A 21,506-nucleotide genomic window follows, 5' to 3' on the forward strand; every position below is an offset into this window, starting at 1 on the left:
GCTTTGACACATAGTAGGCATGTCATCTATGAAAAAGGGAAAATAATGCAATCTAACTAATAGGGCTCTAGTATCATATGTGCTTAACTTTTAGTGCCATATATTATCAGCATTGTGCAGCTCAATAACACTGTTTCTTACCTTAATGCCTTGATCATGTTCTTTTATCTAGAACTCACACTGCGCCATCTCTGTTCTTGATCCTCTACTTGACATGTCGACCTTTTATTCTTTATATGATTCTGGCATTCCCATTCTCAGGCAACAACTATATTCATGGTCTCCCACCTACACTGGGGAAGGAAAGGATCCTTGCCATTACTTCCCATGATTTCTGTATGAAAGCCCACACACGCCCCTTTCTCTCTCTTTCTCTTTTTCCTTTTTCTTTCTTTTTTTTTCTTTCTTTCTTTTTCTTTCCTTCCTTCCTTCCTTCCTTCCTTCTTCTTTCTTCTTTTTCTTTCCTTTCTCTTTCTCTCTTTCTCTCTCTCTCTCTCCCTCCCTCCTTCCCTTCCTTCCTTTCTTTCTTTCTCTTTCTCCCCCACCCTCTCTCCCTCCCTCCCTTCCTGTCTCTTTCCTTCCTTCCTTCCTTCCTTCCTTCCTCCCTCCTTCCTTCCTTCCTTCCTTCCTTCCTTCCTCTCTCTTCCTTTTTTTTCCTTTTTTTGCTATTGCAGTCCTTTTTGAACATCACCTTCTCCCACACTGGCCCCTCCAGGCATTCCTATGTGGTTTCATACTCAGACTGTTATGTCCACTCAGGCCCATGGACACCACCAGATGTAACACCTATTGTCTCTAATAGAGAAAGATTAGATGAACTAACTTACTCATTCCTTCAGGTTCATCTCAAATGAATTTATTTTTTAAAGCTTCTTTTAACACGTTTACAAAAGGTTATTTTTTTTTGTGGTAAAATGTACATAACAAAATCTACCATTTTAACCATTTCTAGGTCTACAGTTCAGTAACATTAAATACATACATATTGTTTTGCAACCATTGTCATCATCTATTTCTAGAACTTTTTCATTTTGTAAAACTGCATCTTTATAACCATAAAACAATAGCTCCCCTATATAATTTTTCTCAACATCCAGCTCCTGGCATTTAACATTTTACTTTCTGTCTCTATGAATATTCTAGGTACCTGATATAAGTAGAATCACATATTTGTTCTTTTGTGACTGGCTTATTTCACTTAACATAGTGTCTTTAAGATTTGTCTATGTTGTAGTATATGTCAGAATTTCTTTGCTTTTTAAGAATAATACATACATTGTATGTATACACCATATTTCGTTCATCCATTCATCTGCTGTTAGACTCTTGGGTTCCTTCTACCTTTTACCACTGTGAATAATGCTGCTGTGTTCATGGGTATACAAATATCTCTTGGAGACCCGGCTTTTAATCCTTTACACTTTTGGAAACATACCCAAAATTGTAATTGCTGGTCATATGGTAATTCTATTTTTATATTTTATTTTTTTTTAGCAATTCGTTCTGTAAATCACTTTTTTCTAGGCTCACAAAATTTCACTACACTACAGTTCGGGAATATATTTGGCAGATTCTCCTGCAGGTTTTACATTCAACAGGACGTTCTTTTCTAAGGCTTTTTTCCATTTCTTTAATATTTATTTATTTATTATTTTAATTAGTTTCATATTTTTAATTTTTTGAGGATCTGCCATACTATTTTCCATAGCAGCTGTACCATTTTACATTCTCACCAGCAGTACACAAAGGTTCCAATTTCTCTACCTCCTTGCAACACTTCTTACTTTATGGTTTTGTTTTGTTTTGTTTACAAAAGTAGCCATTCAAATAGCTGCGATGTGGTGTCTCACTGTGGTTTTGATTTGCATTTCCCTAATGGCTGATGATGTTGAGCATTTTCCCATGTGCTTATTGGATATTCATTTATCTTTGGAGAAACATCTTTTCAAGTCCATTGTCTGTTTTTAAAACATGTTTTTTGCTTTACTATTGTTGAATTATAGGAATTCCTTAAATAGTGTGGGTATTAACACCTTATAAGATATATGACAAATATTTTCTCAAACTGCATAGATTAAATTTTTACTCTGTTGATACTGTACTTCGAGGCACAAATTTTTAACTTAGAATTTCTTTTAACAAACAAAATTTAAGATGTCTAATTTTGTGTAGTCCAAATTATCAATTTCTTTTCTTTCGTTGCTTGTGCTTTTGGCATCATAGCCAAAAATCATTGCCAAATCTAATGTTGGAAAGTTTTCCCCATATTTTTCTTCTAAGAGTTTTGTAGTTTTAGCTTTTATATTTAGTCTTTGATTCATTTTGAGTTAAGTTTTATATGGTATAAGGTAAGAGTTTAACTTCATTCTTTTGCATGTGAGTATCTATTTTGCATATAAATTTGTTTTGACATGATTGTCCATTTCTTATTGGCACCCTCACGAAAAATCATTTGACAGCAATATGGGAATTTATTGCTGGTCTCTCTAGTCTATTTACCAGTAAAGTCATCTGTTCCTGGGTTTTTCTTTGTTGGAAGGAGTTTGATTACTCATTCAAACTCCTTAATAGTTTTATGTCTATTCAATTTTTTTACATCTTCACTATTCAATCTTGGTGGGTTGTGTTTCTAGAAAATTTTCCATTATATCTAGTTTACCTAATTTATTGATGTATAATTGCTTGGAGTACTCTCTTATATTCCTTTGCATTTCTATAAAATGGATAGTAATATCCCTTTTCAATTTCTATATTTAGTTATGAGTCTTTTCTCTGCTTTTCTTTTTAATGAATCTAAGGGATTTTCCAATTTTCTTGATCTTTTTAAAAAAAATAACTCTTGGTCTTACTGATTTTTTAATTGTTTTTCTATGCTCTATTTGGTTTTTAATTATTCTAATCTTTATTATCCCTCTCCTTCTAGCTTTGGGTTTACTCCTTCTTTGTCTTGTTCCTTAAGGTGTAAAATTAGATTGTTAATTTGAAATCTCAGTTGATAAGTTTTGTTTTTGTTTTCCTTCAATAATTTAAATATATCATTCCACTGCCTTTTGGTCTGTAATGCTTCTCCTGAGAAATTGGCTAATAATCTTAAGAGGATCCCCTCTATACAACGAGATGCTGTTTTCTTGCTGCTCTCAAGTTTGTCTTTGATTTTTGAGCGTTTTATTGCAATGTATCTCAATTTGGGTATCTTAAGATTCATTCCACTTGAAGTTCATTGAATTTTTTGTATTTTATATCCATTTCCTTATTCAAATTTGGGAAGTTTCAGTGATTATTTTTTAACAAAGCTCTCTGTCCCCTTCTCTTTCTGATCCTTCTGAACCTCCCATAATGCATATATTAATCTTATTGATGTCCCATACATCTCTTAGATTCCATTCACTTTTTCTTCATTTTTTTTTTTATTCCTCAGACTTAATCATTTAAAATGACTTGATTTTGAGTTTGCTGATTTTTTCCTTGGCCTGTTCAAGTCTGATAATGAACCCTTTTAGGTAATTTTTTTTTTTTCAATTCAGTTATTGTATTCTCATCTCCATAATTTCTATATGGGTCTTTTTTTAAATAATTTCTGTCTTTTTGCTGATATTTTCAATTTATTCATATATCATTTTCTGATTTCCTTTAGTTTTCTGTTCATGCTTTCTTTTAGTTCTTTGAGCATATTTAAGATAGCCGTTTTAAAGTCTTTGTCTAGTAAGTCCAATGCCTACATTTCTTCAGGGACTATGTCTAGAGATTACTTTGTTCTATTAAATGTGCCATATATTCCTCTTTCTTTATATGCCTTGTCCTATTTTATTAGAAATTGGGCACTTGATAAAACAGCTACCTTTCCCTTTGCAGACTGGCTCCATGCAAGGAAAGATATTCACCTTTCAGCCTGGTATGAAAGCTTAACATCTTCTCATAACATCATATCCCCTGGGCCTGTGAATGTGTTTTTTTTTTTTTTAAATGATTCTCCCATTACACCACTATTTTTAAATGTCCTACTTTCTCTAAGAGTTTCATCTATGCTTCTTCTGGGAGCCTTAGTTGTCTATTGTATTTTTTTCAATCAATAATCTCTTGTTTCAAGCATCTGTAGATCTGTAGCAATCTTGCAATTATCATGAGTCATGCCTGCTGTTTCCCTAGCCTGAGATCCAAGCTGCTTTTGGCTGTCTGAACTCCACTGTAGGTGACACAGAGACCAATCTGTTAGGTAGTTTACATACAGGTTAGAATGTTGCACAGTCAAGTCTTCTCTGCACTCTCTGGTTTACTAAGGGAAATGGAGAGTGAGCCACTATTTCTTCCTAATTTAGTTCCACTACACTCAGAAGGGAGTGGGGCAAGAGTGAGTAAAAATGTCACAGAATTTTCTACTGTTTGAATATGGCTTTTTCTTGATTGGGTGTCCACTTGGTTGCTGTATACCTTTGACTCATTTTCAGAGCTCCCCTACAGTTATTTTATTCAGGTTCTAGATTTTTTTTTTAATTCCATGAGGGGATTCTTGCTGATATCACTCTATTTTTGACTCACATACTCAAAATAATTTTTTTCATCCCCAACACATTTGATGCATCACCCATGATATTGGCTACATTTCATCTTATAATCAGTTTATCTTAGACTATCTTTATTACTTTTGTCACTCTCTAAACTCCTTAAGGACACAAAATATTCCTTTCTTCATAGAACACTTAGCTCAGTGCCTGGCTCTGAATAGGCACTCAATTTTAGCTTGATAGATTGAAAAGCTATAGAAAAGCAAGCCTATGTGTGTAGATATCTAGCCCTATAGTAATCATCTTTTTTTTTTTTTGGCTGCACAAGCACAACATTGCTTTAGAACATGTGTGTTCACAGAAAACCCACACCGATTTTGTTGAAATCCTGTAGTTGGTATATTGTTAAGTTAGCAGACTGTATTTGGAAATGGCAGCAGGCACTGTGCATCACTCAGAAGAAAAATTAGCACCATTTCTCTACAATGCCTGCACCACACCCCCTCTTTCAGTTAAAAATGGGTATTCATTCAGAGAGAGAAGCCAGCATTGTTCATATTGTTGATTTAGCTTATTCAAGTGATTCTAGAAGCAGCTCTGGCATTTTCAAGAATAAGGAAAAACAAACAAAAAATCACGAAGTATATGAATATCTCTAAGTAAAGTTTAAAGCAAAAGACTGTGGCATGCTAATTAATTCTTGTTATCTAAGATAAAGGGGGGAAAAGGAAAAACATGCTTGGCTTTCATTACCACACACAGCAGTCCTTCTGAAGAAAGACCTTAAATGTTTCCCCGGGGGTGTATGTTGTCCTCCTAAATGAATTAGTCAAATATAAATGCACATTATTTGGACAGAAATGCCCAATGGGGAATTTCTATAAAATGGAGATATTTGATACCCATTAGAAAATATTTTATTAAGTAACCTCTATCACAAGGTGATATTTTTAAAGGAGAAGACATTAAAAGTCAGCACAAATTCTCTAAATCGATCAATCAATTTCTCTTTCTCTCTTTCATAAAAGATAATAACTGCACTGATAATTGTCACTTATATACTTTGGATCAATTTTGCAGAAAGTAAATCTCCCATCATTGAACTAATGTATTTTAAGAGCCACCTGTGTTGTACATCTATCTTGTTATGTACACATCTATGTGTGACAGGCACATATCCATAATAAACATTTTTTTTTTTTTTTAATTTTTAAGCAAGGCAACACTTGGTTGACCTCACATATTGCAAGGGCCTTGTCAGTTTAGGATCCCTTATTTTTTTATTTTATTTTATTTTTTACACCTATAGTACCTGGTTTTCCTAGGTGGTCTCCCATTCAAGTACTAACCAGGCCCGACCCTGCTTAGCTTCCAAGATCAGGTGGGATCGGGCTTCCTCAGGGTAGCATGATCGTACACCATAATAAACATTTTGAATAAAATGTTTTTAAAGGCCTAAGTTTTAGATCCTAATTATCTATTCGGTTTTCCAAATATTCAGGAATTCTTTTTATAGATGGTAAAACATATTAAGAATTTGACCAAGGTTAATTTGAAGATTTAAAGGATTATGATTACATGAAATTAAGTGACTCTATTTGCTCTAATAAATAAATATATATGTATATTTATTTTAATGTCAAATATGACTTTTTATCTTCACCATCCACTTTTATTTAGTAATTTGTCCTATTTTGCACATACACAACCCTTTACATAGCAGATGCTCAGCAGTTATTTGCTGAATGAATCAATTATAACTTGGTTCCAAACTTTAAAAAACATGAAAAAGTTAATTATTAATAAGATGCTTTCAGTTTTACTTTTCTCTAAAGTTAAGTTAGCAACTTTTCTCAGTGGAAGTTTAGACCTGTTGGTAACTAACACACTAGATGATAGATAGATAGATAGATAGATAGATAGATAGATAGACAGACAGACAGACAGACAGACAGACAGACATAGGGATATATCTTATAAAAATGTCATTTGAATAGGGCCAAAAATAACATTAAGAAATGCCTACAGAACGTACTATGCTCTCTCAATAGTTCATGTGGGGTAGTAGTCAGGCAATCAGGTACCATAAAGAATGTTTAGTAGGGCTGAGCAGAAAAGATCAGAAAGAAGATCAGAGTTCTGGTCCACATAGGAGCCCGGAATGCCTGTCAGCTCTTGAGCAGACAGGCTTGAGGACCATGACAAAAAAGAGAGATAGGTGCAGAACAAGGGCACTGAGAAATTATGTGGGCAGCAGTCTTAAAAATGGGGCAGGATCTGCCTACCCAAACAGAGGCTCCTGAAGGGCTGAGTAGAAAAGGAGGACTCAAGGAGGGAGCCTGAAATCTCTCATCTCAGCTAAAGACTTTATCCAGGAACTGGAACTGAGACTTAATTTCAGGAAATATAACTGTGGAGGAAAAGAGGGTTGCAAAACCTGAGCAGTGGTGGCCAAAGGGCTGGCACTGAGAGTAGAATGTGACCATGGCATCACTAAGCTCTGTGATGATGACATAGGGTTGAGGCTCCATCTAGCTGGGTTCTCTGTACAGTTTGCACCTTTCTTGAGGTTATGAACATTCTGGTAAAGTAATTTTTGGTGCTCATAAGCTTCTGATGAACTCTATCCTGAGAATGTAAAATCCTTGCTGTCTCATCAAAGTACTGTTGAACTCTCCATTATTTTTGTGTCTGTAGTTATCATTATTAAATAATGATTGTTCTCTTTTATCAGGTACATGTTACATTCTCTCTTATATCCTTTTAACACATCCTTATGAGAGAAAATGGAAACATAGAGTGGTTCAGCCATTTGCCTGAAGTCCCTGGGGCATGAGTAGTAAAGCCAGAACTTTCATCCAGCTGTATACGGCTCCAAGGTTTCAGTGATTTCCACTGAACTACCTGACTCTCATTGGAAGATATATTTCCTGAAAATATTAATAATCAATTAACCTTAAAAAAACATTTAAAAAGGAATTTTTAGAAGGGAGCTCAGAAACCCATGGGCCTTCTTTTATGCTGTGCCTTGGCATTTAAGGGCAGCAATTCAGGTTATAAAGAAGCCAGAAGAGTGTTCTCATCTAATGGCAAAATACACACAGGCTTCAGGGGCCACCTCGTCAACAGTCTGAAAGGGCAGAACCAGAGTCCAGTTTTGCACAACTGAATAGATAGGATTGGATCAAAGCAATTAGCTTGCTATTAACATTGACTTTCTTAGTTTGCACATTCAAAGATAAAAGAAAAAATAATTACTCCTGGCTCTGTTTTGACAATAACAAAGAAAGTAATTAGGAGAGAATAATAATGATGATATACAGCCTTTTTTTACCTTCTAATGTGCACTGCAACATCCAGTGAGTAAACATCTTGAACTTATGTGCATTCAGACTCAAATGCCTGAGTTGGCCATGCTTCTCACCCATTCAGAAAGCCTCAACAAGGTCTGGTGCCCAGAGGAGGCAACCAGGTTCTTAAGCATCCAGAACACACCCTCTACCCTCACAACCAGCCCATGGCATGTCTTGTACACTCAATGCTATTTTAGTCATTATGGCCTAGAAATAATTATACCCTGAAGTTTATGTCTCTTTCAGTTTTGCCTTCCAGTTTCCTCATAGGGAGTATCCTACCCTCTCCCCCAAAGAAGGTAGTCTTTGCCTCTTGACATGCTACTCATCCTTCAAGGCCTGTTTGAAATACTTTGATTCTGTGGACCCTTCTATGACATTCTCTACAGACTCTAGTTTCTTTACAGCATAGACCATAAGACCTTTGTGTGTGATGATCGATCTCTCCCTTATACTTATCTCAGTCTGAGGTCCATACAGGTGCTCAATAAATGTGTGCACTAGAAAGAAAAGAAGGGCAAAATGAAATGGGAAAAAAAAAACATGGAAGAAAGGAATGAGAGGAAGGGAGGGAGGAAGGAAGGGGACATGTCTCATACTTCAGTAGCAGTTTTGAAAAGTAAAATGGAAAAGAACTCAACAGGGCAAGTGGATGAATAATTGCCTTACAAACTTAAGAATAGATGTGATGAGTCTCAGTGGGATCATTTATTTCACAAAGAAGGTGAAGACTGGTTGACCTGGACTTTGTCTTTCTGAGCTATAAGAAACCTTGCACAGTTAAGCAAAAAGTCATGAACCTTGCTTGTTTTTTCTTTCACCATCACATTGTCATCAATTTAATGCACAGATATTCTCTCTCTTTCTCCATTTCCATATCTATCTATCTATCATCTATCTATCTATCTATCTATCTATCTAGCTAGCTAGCTAGCTAGCTAGCTATCATCTATTTAACATCTATCTATCCCTCACACTTCCCCATGCCCTTGTAGTTCTACCAGAATGGTGATCAAAAAAACTTCTTCTCTTAACTATGCTAAAGAGTCAGTTAGATGCAACAGATCTAAAACTCCAGATGGTATTCAACAAGACCTTCCCCAGTACCTGCAGCACCTGCAGTTTTTCTATTCCTGGCTGTAATTCAGCACCCTCCACACATAATTCTCTGCCTAGGAGAAATCTGTCAGGTCTTTTTGGATCACTTGTTTCATGGACAATGCCAACATATCCATAGAAATTCCATCCTCAATGTTGAGATTAAAAAAGGAGTGGGGAGGATGATAACTGTTTTTCAAAATAAAATAGATCTAGGTTGTACTGAAGGTTTCTAAAATGTAACTTCACCCTTCTCAATGATTTGGCTTCTCAGCTGTGCTCTCCGAAAGTCAGACACTTACATATAAATTCAAGAGAACTATTTTATATCACAGTTCACAGTTATTAAATCTGCTGCCAGTCGCCAGGATTTCCCTCACAAGGGATGAATATTGCTACATCTAACCTCTCCCTCTTGGCAACCAGCGTGATGTGGCAGAGGGAGGCTGCATCTTGGAATCATACAATCTGGGTTCAAATCCCAGTTCTGATATTAACCACCAATAAAAGTGCAAGGTCACTTCACCATTATTTAGCTGAGTTTTCACAGCTACACTTCTGAGAATTAAATATGTTTGCCTTAGTGATGCCCTGGAAACAGGAGAAGCATGTAGTAGGGGCTAGGAAAATGTTCATTTTCCTGAGGAATTATGTGGTAACAGAATGATTATACAAAAGGTATGACATTCAAGACACACACATATGAGTGCAGAAAGGTCGTATTACTTGTTTCCTTGAAACCATCTTAAGTTTAACTTTAGATATCCTTCTATGCCAAGGAGGAAAGAAAATCAAACATACTAATTGAGGTAAAATTCCTCCTCCAACATGCTCCCAAACCCCACAGTGGTATAAGGTCCAGAGTTCTCTGGGAGCAAGATGCACTGGCTCATTGATCACAGGGCACCGATCACCATGGGTTACTGAGTGTTCTACTATCCCTGTCCTCCAGTTCCTTTTGGGTCCAGCTTTCAAGGCCCTGGGACCTTCCTCCATAGGATCCACAATCCTTCCTCCTCCTCCCAAGACTGAAAATTGCCTATGGATCAAGGGAAAATATCTATCTCGTTTCCCTCAGAGGCATGCTGTCCCTTAAATATTCACTATGGATTTGGCAGCCCGGAAAAAATAAAATTAAGAACACAAGCACTTTGTAGATCAGGAAGCCTAGATAACCTTCTTGAATGAGGAAAAGAGGCAATGTATAAACATAAATTAATATCTCAGAATTTCTCCTGCTATAATTGCAAATATTTGACTAGCTAACACTTAGCATTATGATGAGCTCAAAAAATACCAGCAATTCGATAATGAAAGAATAAATTTGTAAATAAACTGCAGCGCTTTACTGTTTCTAGGGCTCCTTCACATGTCATCTCAGTTGATCCTACCTCCCGGGGAGCAGGAAAAAATGTGATAATGATCCCTTTTTTGATAAGTTTATGAAGGTTCGGCAAAGTCAATCTGTGGACTTGCCAGCTTGCAGGTCCCTGCAGGTCTTTGCAGATGCCTCTCCATCTGGGCTTCCTCTGCCTTGGGGTGTGTGGCCAATTGCCCTTAATCAGGATGGTAGAGCCCAGAATTCTGGAGCCCGGCATCAAACCCCTTCTTCCCTGCCCCAACCTCCTCATTGTGAGTGCTGCTGAGACAGATGGCTCTTGAGTCCTATGCCTAAAATGATGCATCAACACCCTTTTCAAATCCCTCCAGGACTGATGCCACGCTGTGTTCCTTCCTGGGCCTACTTGAAGAGCTAGAGTCTACTAGACTCTGACCCTCTTTTCAGAAGCACACCGCTGTCTGACTTTTTGAGAAGCTGTCTGCTTCCTTGTTTCCAAAGCTCAGTATTGAACCCCTATGCATCTGGTCTGGGATCCACTGACCCCAAATGCCTCCTGGGTTACTGTTCATCACCTTCTTACAGGCAGTATCCTGCTTGCTTAACTGTTTTCTTCCAGCTTCCCGGCCTTGGCTTGACTAGTCTAGCAGTTCTGTTTCATTTAACCCTTGTCTAGCTGGTCACAATCAGATGCATCTGCTTCCACTAGATGCTGAATGTTGAAGTCGATTCCTTCCCAATACTCCATTAAGGAGCCAAAGAAAGGGACCGGGACAGTGCTTTGAGATCCTATCTTCCTACCCAAGTGCCTCTCCTGATGCATATACTCTTCTGAGAAGAAGGACTGGTGAGTTCTTTCTCTGGAGTCCACAAACCTACGAGATGGTAGTTGAGTTGGGAATGGTGTTATTCCAAAGGCGGTCAGAGTTCCTATACCAAAAAGGAGAGACGGAGGCTGGAGGAGAAAAGGAGAGTTAGTCAGAGAATGAGAGGAATTGGTTCATGCCTCAAACAGAAAAGACAGAGGCAGGTACCTGGCAGTGAAAGCAAAAATGGAGAAGGTCAAGGGAATGGAGTGGACCAATAAAGTTGGGCAGATTGGGACCTTGGTCTAAGTGAGGAAATGTGAGCCTGGGCAATCATTATATATAGATAAGATACATCTTGATACACAAGATCAGCCCTTACAGAAACTTTCCAGGCTGGACAGATTCAGAAGCAACTCATATTCTCTGAGTACTTATTATGTGCATGGTGGTGTCTGTCATGTACTCTACTTCATCTATTCTACGTTACTCTTTTTAGATATAGAAGTGATTATGCACATTTTAAAGTTATCGAAAGGGCTCAGCAATATTAATATGATAGCCCTACTCCCACAACCAGTGAAAAGCAGAGGTTATATTTACATAAGGTCCATGTGATTTCAGTGCTGGCCCCACTACTCTGGACGGGTCCTCTAGCCCCTCAGCTCCCAGGTCCTGAGCCCAGGTCTCAAGTTTGTCTTTGATCCTAATACCTTTCCCAGCACCATTTAACTTCTATTGCAAAAATAGCCCAGCTAGGACAGCTAAGTGCTTTCAGCTCTGGGCACCCAGGTACCCTGCAGGCCTTCAGCCCCTGTCAGTGGGACAGAAACAATGGACTGACAGCTGAGAAGTCTCTGGAGTTAAACTGCTAGGGAAGATAAAGGAATCCTGTTCTAATTTACTTTACGGAGTTAGCCCTTGGGGAAGCAAATCCTCTCTTCTCTTAAGAAATTGACCCACTTGGAACCCCAGGCTCGGACAATTTTTTTAATCACAGGGTGACTAACTTGAGACAGCCTAGAGAGAAAACTCTTAATTTGACACCAAATTAGTCAACCAGAAATCTCTCACAAATGTGCTTCTTCTCTGCTTCAGCCAGAGCCTAATTAAGACCCTAGCATGGCTGTTACTTAGTGCCAGCACCATTCAGTTAATGGCCCCATTACTGTTAGCCTTGCAGCCACTCCTGTGTACCACTGTAGAGATACTCTTCAGTAAGCCGGAATTTTTAAAAATGTTCCCAGGACAATCAACCACAAACCATATCTTAGGACACTCCCTACCACTGGCCCCAGCCCCATCAGCATGAAAACCTCAGTGTGGCTGTGAACAGGAGTCAGAAATCTAAATCCATGTCCCAGCTCTTCTAGAGCTAGGATGTGTGGAAAACAAGGCTGGGAACACACCTTCTTGTCAGCTGGGGATAATACCCCTGCTTAAGTGGTTGCTGTTGTGAGGGCCATAAACTGTAAACTCCTGAGCACTGTACAAAAGTTAGTATAATTAGTCTATTCTGAGCCCCATTTTCTGACAATTAATTGATTGATGTGCTCCTATTTGCCTGACTTCCTCTCTCATTGTGCATTGAATCTCATTTCTTCATTTGCCAAGATTTCCCATTTTAGCCAAAGGAGCAAAGCCTCTGAAGCACTAGTTAAAAGCTGGGAGGCTGCTGAGATGGTGGGCTTCCTGGCCCTTGCTGTGGTCTTGGCCAGGCCCAGGCCTCAAGCTGACCACGCTGGGGTCAGGCACTTTTACTTACAGGCTCTCTCCACAGTGGCAGGGAAGGTGGCTCTTTTAGTTCCCCATGATATAAATATCCTGGATATCATGTGCATGTGGATCTCTTCTCTTTTAATTGGTAGTTTGGATTCCACGGCACAATCAGCCTTCCTTCCATCGAGTCAATTAGCTCCTGCAAATACACTGCATGCTTCTCAGGCTCTATAATTATCACTTAATGTCAAAAATTGAAAAGTGGAAAGAAGCAAACCTTAACCATATGACTTAGAGGTGAATGTCAGCATCTAAGAAAAAATTTCTGAGCCTAATTCTTCATATATGTTTGCTTCTGCTGGGATCTTATTTTGGAGAAAATGTATAAATAAATCCATGTGTCTTTTAAAGTTAGTAACCCTTAGCAGCAATGACATACTCTAAGCCTCAATTTTCTCATCTATCAAATGGGGCTAATATCCCTTTCCCCAACTAATTCACAAGATGAGTGAGAGTAAGATCAACAGTTAAGTCATGTAATTATTTTAATTATTAAAGACTAAATCACACTACAGACATAAGATAGCATTATCACTTGATAAAATATTTTTCATTAGCAAAACAGGAAATTAATTATCATTTTAATAAATTTTTTTTTAGGCAAGGCACCCTTGGTTGACCTCACAGATTGCAAGGAACTTGTCTGCTTACAATCCCTTATTTATTTATTTATTTGTTTGTTTGTTTGTTTATTTATTTATTTATATTTATTTATTTAATGCCTATAGCACCTGGTCTTCCTAGGTGGTCTCTCAGGAAATTAATTTTCAACAACACATCACCCAGCATCTGCCCCTCTCAGTATTGCCTCTCAGGGCATCCTTTTCAAGATTCACTCAGTGATGTGATAGTATCAATATTATTTTATTGTCTAACTTGGTTTGCCAAATAAATCCACTCTGAGTGGGAGCAATGAACTAATGTACACACATACAGGAGCTCTAATTCATGCAGATGAGGAGTTCCTGGCTCTGCCGTGTGGTAGCTGTAAGATTTTGCCCAACTATTCAGCCTTAGAATGTTCTGAAGATCCAGTGAGATCATATCAGTAAATTATCAAGCACATAGTAGGCTTTAGCCAATATGCAGGCCTTTGCCTCCAAATCCAGTCCTTCTACTGCCCTGTAGCACTTTCATTAGAGATTTGAGAATGTGGCTTCTCTATAGCAGTAGTGTCCTTGGGTATTTATTAAGGAAGAGAGCAGTTTGGATGCTGTTCTTGACAAATACTTCAGCCACGATTAAACATTGCTAGTGTTGTTAGGACAAAGGACAAGTGATCAAAGAAGACTAATTATAATGAATTATAATCCCTCTCCAACTCTGTGCTTGATATTTCAGCTGCCATGTGAATAGATGACAAGGCTGTGGAAAAAACTGCCTACCATCTGCCTAAAAATTCAAAGCAGGAGCTAAAAGTGTTCAGAGGGCAAGTCAGTTAATGTCTAATTAAAATCTTAAAAGTAGTACTCACTAGTCAATTTTTGAGTATATCCTATGCTAAGAAGGCCAAGAAAGACAGGAGCTGGCATCCATCATTTCCATTAGAACTTTCTAGTAACTGGACAGATAATAAAGAGATTAAAGAGTATAGTAGTCCTGGGTTCAAGACCAGCCTTATTTCTTCCTGTTCTCTTTTTTTCCATTCTGGCCATTCAAACAACTTCTCTGAGCCATAGTTTCCTCATCAGTCAAATATAAAAATAAGTATAAAGACAGAGCTGAGTCTATCCATGTTACAAGGTCAATTCCAGACTTGCATAGTGATACTTCCCACTCTATAGGCTCAAAAGCATATTTATTATCCTCTCCCCCAAAGTTTCCCTTCTTAAAGCACCTATATCAAAGAATGGCATAGCTATTTACATAGTCCCCTAATCACTCTCGATCTGGATATCAGTGAAGACTACCCCAACCTTGTCCAGTGAGATTAAATATCCATGCAATATTTCTACTCTATCTTCTTTACTCAGCTCCCACTTCCATAGCCTAAGTTCAGGACTCAGCATCTCTAGGCGTCATCTCCTGTTTGGTCTCCTAGTCTCCAATATTAACGTCTCCATTCCACCACTCGCTCTCGTTACTAGGGTACCTACTGCTCATAAACTACAAGTCCTATCACGACATTTCCCTGCCTAAAATACATAAGTGGTGTATGTATTTGCGCCAATTTTCAAATGCCTTATAAGCAGCAGAAACAAACAAACAAAAATTGGATCATCAATATATAAAACAGATAAAGGTAAAACAGCCCAAGTAGAAGAAGGAAAAGGTACTCGCTATTACCTGCTCATCCCCCTTAAAGCTGCCCCTTAATTACCTCTGAAAGTTCAGGAAAATATTTTAATTTAGCTGGTACAAGGCTCATATTGACTTACCCTTTCTTCATCTCCAACTCAACCTCCAAAGACATGTCACATTTTTAATGCTAAGATATTGTGATATGCTCAATTGTTTTAAAGCAGCAATCTTTTAAATTTGAATAAGGCTTCAGAGTCTAAGAAGCACTTTCATATGCCTTATTCAGTTACTCAATATATACTATTAAGTATCAACTACGCACAAAGCACTGTGCCCAGTATTGCCAAAATAGAGTAAAAATCCTGTTCTCTTTTTTTCTCATGTAGATAATATTTTTATAGTGCAGGTAGAAATCAGTTCTCCCTGTTCTTCTCATGTAGATAATATTTTTATAGTGCAGGTAGATAAATACTAGTTTGAATCATGTAAAGTAATCAAATGGTCAAAAATTTCATATGACTCAATTTATATGACCTACATTCCATAGGATTCAATCCAAAAATCACTATTAGTGTGTATGACAAGTGCCATGAGGAAAATATGGGACCTGAGGGAGCACAGAGATGGGACATGCAAATTTAAGCAGGAGACAGGGGAAATATCCCAGGGAAGAGGACACTTGACACATAAAAGTGGCGGTGGTGATGTTATAAGCCACTGATCCAGGAACACACAAAGAAGCATCGCTTAGGAATGTTTCAGAGTAATGTGAAAAACAGTACAGATAAATAGTAGGCAATGCATATGACAAATGAAGAGGGTAACAATTCAAACACCCAGCACAGATGAGGATTACTCAAAGGATAGGCAGATGGGAGGACAAGCTGGCCAGGGTGACACAGGGACATCAGAGTGTTACTAGGCCCACAGCAGTATAGGCTTTGTGCTCTCCTGGAACTGCCTGCTCAGTCAGAGACCTTGCCTGCTCTCTAGCAGATTCCTTACTCTGCCATGATCCTGCAACATATGGATCCAGAAAACATGCACTGCGTCCAGATTTTGTGCCATACTCTGCTCAGCCTTCCTCTGAACAGAAAAGATCAAAACAGAGTAAATACAGTAGCACTATTGAGGCAAAGGGAAGAAAAATAAGATGAATAGTAGTCACCATATAATCAGCTAGCTAGCATGTATGCACTACTTTGCGTGAAACTCTATGCCATGTACTTTGCAGATATAATTTATGTCTTTATTACAACTTTGAAAGTAGCTATTAATTTCCTTATTTTACCAATAAATAAATAAATAAATAAATAAATAATAAATAAATAAATAAATAAAAGCCCAAGAGGTTAAGTGATTTGCCTAAGGTCACTCAGAGTAAATGATAAAGACAGGATCCTAATCTCCAAAGCTGGCACCCTTAACCACCATACCATGTAGAGGCTTCCATGATCCAATGTACCAAATTCCGTCTTTAAAAAGAACACACGTTGAGGTCAGTAAGGCTATTACTTCTGTTTTAAAGATGAAAAAACTGGCATGTGAGACAGGAAAAAAGACAGTAATGGGAGAGGGCTTATAAAAGTAGACTGTATGAGTATCAAAAAAGAGGGGGGATGCCCCCATCCTAATTTGGGAGAAACAAGAAGGAAATCCCCCTAAAATAATGGGAATAATGACCTTGCCACTCTTTAAATTCTCTAGCACTTTCCAAAACTATTCACTGTCTTTTCCATCCACTTTCACACTCCTGACTACCATGGGAGTTAGCCAATGAAAATAGAATTATCCCCTTTTGAAATATGACCTGATTGAGATGAAGGAGTTCAAGAATTAGGAGTAACTCTACTGATGTTTGCCATGGTCCAGACTCCAAGTGAAATAGCATTTCTAGAGAATCATGACTGGTAGGAGCTAAGGCTTGGAGAACATTTATGTGAGCATACAAACTCTTTTGACTCAACCAATGATAAATATTATTTTCTCCATTTTCAGATGAGAAAAGTGATGCTGTAAGATACTGGATTTATATTTTAGAATCTTGAAGTAGCAGAGCAGGCATTTAAATCCAAGTCCATCTTATTTCAAAGTGTACATGTTTCAATCAAAGTTCTTTGTCACTTTCTTAAAGGACACAGCCAGGACTTGGTCCTGCCTCTGGTTCCAGTTATTCCACTTTTTCTCGTACTTCATTTTCCAATTTCATCTTTATACCACTCATTCAGAAGTCAATCTCTTAATGATTTTTATTGTTTGTACATGTATATACCTTTGGCATATACATTAATATATGAATCTCCTATAGACAGGCATGACCAATTCCCTATGGATAATATTCATCTTTGTACCCTGACACTTTGGAAAATATTTGAAACAGAGTGAGTGTTCAAAAAAACATTCTCTTGTTAATAATAAAGATAATACAATGAGGTTATATAGGAGATATAAAAAAAATCCCAAGAAGAATTTCACCTCTTGTTCCTCAAAAGAGCTTAAGTACTCTGATTTACATTCCTTTATCCAGGCAGAAGAGCAGAATAAGCACAGACAGCTGCCTCTGAGACATGCAATGGATTAGGCGGTGCTGCAGAGAGCTTGGTTGGCAATGACTCAAGAAGAGCGTTGGATGCACACAGCGACCTCTTAATTCTGTCAAGGCCTGAGGCCCATGATCAGGCCTTCCCAAAACCATAAGCTGTACTGTAACTGTGTTCTTTTCCTCCACACTCATCTGCATGTTATTTTTAACCTATCTTTAACTGTATAAAAATTACAACTCAGACAATGGGTCCTGGACCCTCTTTAGACTGTCCTTGCTGGGAAAATTGGACCAGAAAGAGAAGAAGGGTTGAGTTCATCACTCAAAAAGTGGTCCTGAACTTTTCATTCCAATGCCAATGTCTTTTCCACATGACAATGGTGACCTCACAGTGCCTCTACTGGCATTTGGTTCTCTGGGGGCCTGCAGAATAGGGTTAGCCAGGGCTTCCTCTTCTATTCTTCTGGAATGTGACAGACTGTGAAGTATGGAACTCAAGTAAATACATTTTAGAATAAGCATAGAGAATTTTTGTTTCACTACATAGTTTGATTCAGTTTACCAGATAGTTTTGTAGCTCCTGCTACGTTTCAGGCTAGATGCTACATTCAGGAGACAGAGATGAGAAAGATGCCTAATAGAGGAATTAGAAACTTAATAGAGAGCTTAACAGAGGAATCAGACAGGTGAATGGATAATTACAATCTGGCATGATTCGTTTTAATGGATGCACAGAAATTATTTAAAAGGACTAATTACTTCACTCGGGGGGTGACTTCAAAGAGATCGTAATACTGACTAGAATCTTGAAAAATAGTTTTCTAGGAACCTAGGATAGCCAAAAGTATTCTAAGGAGAAAAAATGATACACTCCATAGCACAGACTCATTTAACAGCTGGCTGGGGGGAAGCAGGAGCATGGGGAGTCTGCAAAAAGATAGATACTGGTGGCGATCGAACTTCCAAAGGAAGGCTTCCTCAGCCCCTGAGTGTAGCCACACCTGAGAAAGACTCAGTTTCAATCCACAAGGTGCTGATGGCGCTCAGTAGGCAATGGGGCTTACCAAAGCATTTCTAATGACATGTTTTTATTTATTTTTTTCATTTATTTACCTTTTGGTATCATAATATTATTTTCTCCTACTAAATTCTGAGCTTTCTTCTTATATAGTTAGGAAAAATTTGAGCAGAAATTTGAAAATTATATCATCTTAAAGCAAATGGCTGTTTATTATGGGGAAATGCATAACAAAACAAAACTTGATGCCAATTTTCTAGGGCTATTTTCTTAGTTGGAGAGGCCCAGTATCAAGTGAAGAGCCATTGCAGTTCAGTTTTCAATGGTTCAAATTCCATTCTTTCCACTCATTAGACAAGTGGCCTTGGGCAAGTTGCTAAATTACTTAAAATGTCTGGATTAGAATTTCCTCTTGTATAAATGGAGATAATGTTATCTACTTCACAGGTATTCTGTGAAAATTAAATGAAGAGTATATTGCAAATTTTTCCCCAGTTCAGTGTTTGCTTTTCAATTTTATTTATTATGTTTCTTGACTTATAGATTTATTTTAGCAATTAAGTACTCAAATATACAATTTGCCTCTATGGTTCTTTCCATTACTATTTTGTTTAGAATCCCATTTTCCTTCCCAGAAATCAAAGGGGACATTCACCTGTGTTTTCTGCTTCTTTTATTATTTCACTTTATTCATATAAATGTTTAATACATCTGAAATTGTGCTTGCTGAAGATTGTAAGATGAAAAAAAAGAGCTAACATTTATTCCATCTGAAAGACTGTGCTCTATACATCCAGTGATTGCTCCTGTTCTCACTGATTGAAAACACCGGCTTAATAACACTTTATATTCTATACTTTGGGGCTTTGTATTTTGTCTCTTTGATCTATTTTTAAAATTATTTTGGCATTGTTTTCATATTTTTAACTTTTTTTGAATATTTGTATAGCATGTACTATCTTCCATTCTTTGTTCTTAAAATATTCATGTTTTATTCTTCCTTACAATCAATTTTAAAAAGGGGAAAAACTCATAAGCCAAACTTCATAATAAGAAAAACAAAATTATTACAAATAGATGAAAATAGATACTACAGATGAAGGACATAGCATATAACTTTTTACATAAATTTATGAAATGAGATGACCTTGACCCTCCCTATTAAGAGTTTGTGTTAGTAAAGAGAAGCTTCCAGAATTGCCAAAATCTCGGAAGACTGGAGCTGTCACAGCTCTGTTAGTACTGTAGGAACCGTTCATACCTAATTTCTGGTTCACTGAATAATGGAATACCCACTACCACCTACAAATTGATGACCTGAGCAGATATGAAAGATAACAGTAATCACTGTGATTGAGCAATTACCATGGGCCAGGCACAATGCCACACCCAGAACGGCAATAAAATATAATTGTCATGAGAATGAGCCTTGGATTCAGACAGTCCTGGGTTCCAGTCCCAGTGTTATTACTAACTAGCTGTGTGACTTTAGAGGTCTTTAGCATTTGTGATGAATAAGGATATGACACAAGAATAGCACTTTGCTAAATCCCACAGTAGACCTCCCCTGCAGCTAGTACCTTAGAAGCATCATCAAATTCAACTCTCATAAAAACAGTATGAGTTTATAACCCTCACTCTGCTTAATGAATAAGAAAACAGAGATCAGATAGTTAACTTATTTAAGTTCATGCCAAGTTTCAACACGGTTTCTCTGACCTCAAAGCCTCATACTTATAGCTCACGCATTATCTTTCCTGCATCCATGCCAATAGTACAGACCAGGTGTCATTTATAATTGCACACTAGATTACTTCCACATGGAACTACTGTTATTTGAGACAAGGACATGTGATGCTTAATTTAGATTTTTTGACTGGTATTTTTTACCACTGAATTAATGAAATGAGTATAGAAGCCTTTCCTAAGAAGTGATTAAAATTGATGTGTAGATATCCTGGTTTGCCCAGACGCTTCTTTCTTACCAGTAATATTTGATTCCATGAGCTGTATTGGCATATCCTGGAGACAAGAAAGACGCTCTCAAGAAAAGGACAATTCTGAAAATAAAGACACCTTGCTTATCATATGGTCTAGCTCCTCAGGGCTCTTTTCGTTCTCTGGGCTAGGGTAAGATAAATGCATCCATTTTATTCTAATATCATTAATGATATTATCATTATTATTATATTAAAATATTTTAAATCTGTGGAGAATCTTACAGTTCACATTTTATGTATATAATTCCATCTAATGATAACAAAAATCTGTAGTTATATTTTGCTTATTTTAAATATGAGAAACTGAGGCTTAGAGAGGCTTTCTAATATCACATAATGTGCAAGAGATGGCTGTCTACCAAAGATTCCCACTTCTCTCTCATGGTATAGAGTTGTTGCTTGAACACCCCTTAAGCCAGAGACTACATTGCTCAGAAATCCTTGCAATTAATAGGGTAACGTGACTGACTTCTGGCCAGTGGAATGTGAATAGACAGGATGGACATTCTCTTCAAACCTAGTCTATAAAATCTACATTTTCTGCTCCTCATTTCATAATTGATGTTGATAATCAGAGAGACATGAAAGCTACATGATGAATGTGGCAGAGGCAAAGATAGAAGGAATCAGATTCTTGAATCAAGACACAACCATAACTAATTAATGTGCTGATTATAAGGGATTTAGAACTCCAATTGTGGCAGAAAACACCCCTCCTCCACACACACGAGGGCAGCTGACAGCTGACCGTGAGCACCTTCTGATCCAGCTTTATGAAAAAGTCTCTCAGTGGATGGTTAAGGTGGTTGTTTGAATTTCCCACTCCAA

At 37.5% G+C, this 21,506-nt stretch overlaps 1 protein-coding gene and 1 pseudogene across 1 annotated transcript in view; both read right to left on the bottom strand.

Annotated features, from left to right (window-relative positions):
- Positions 1 to 21,506, bottom strand: part of NRG3 (neuregulin 3) — a 991,727-nt gene that overhangs the window by 451,638 nt on the left and 518,583 nt on the right. The window lies entirely within an intron of this gene.
- On the bottom strand, positions 5,803 to 5,921 carry LOC112482754 (annotated as a pseudogene).

The sequence above is a fragment of the Pteropus alecto genome, unplaced genomic scaffold (assembly GCF_000325575.1).
Source record: "Pteropus alecto unplaced genomic scaffold, ASM32557v1 scaffold155, whole genome shotgun sequence".
NCBI lineage: Eukaryota > Metazoa > Chordata > Mammalia > Chiroptera > Pteropodidae > Pteropus > Pteropus alecto.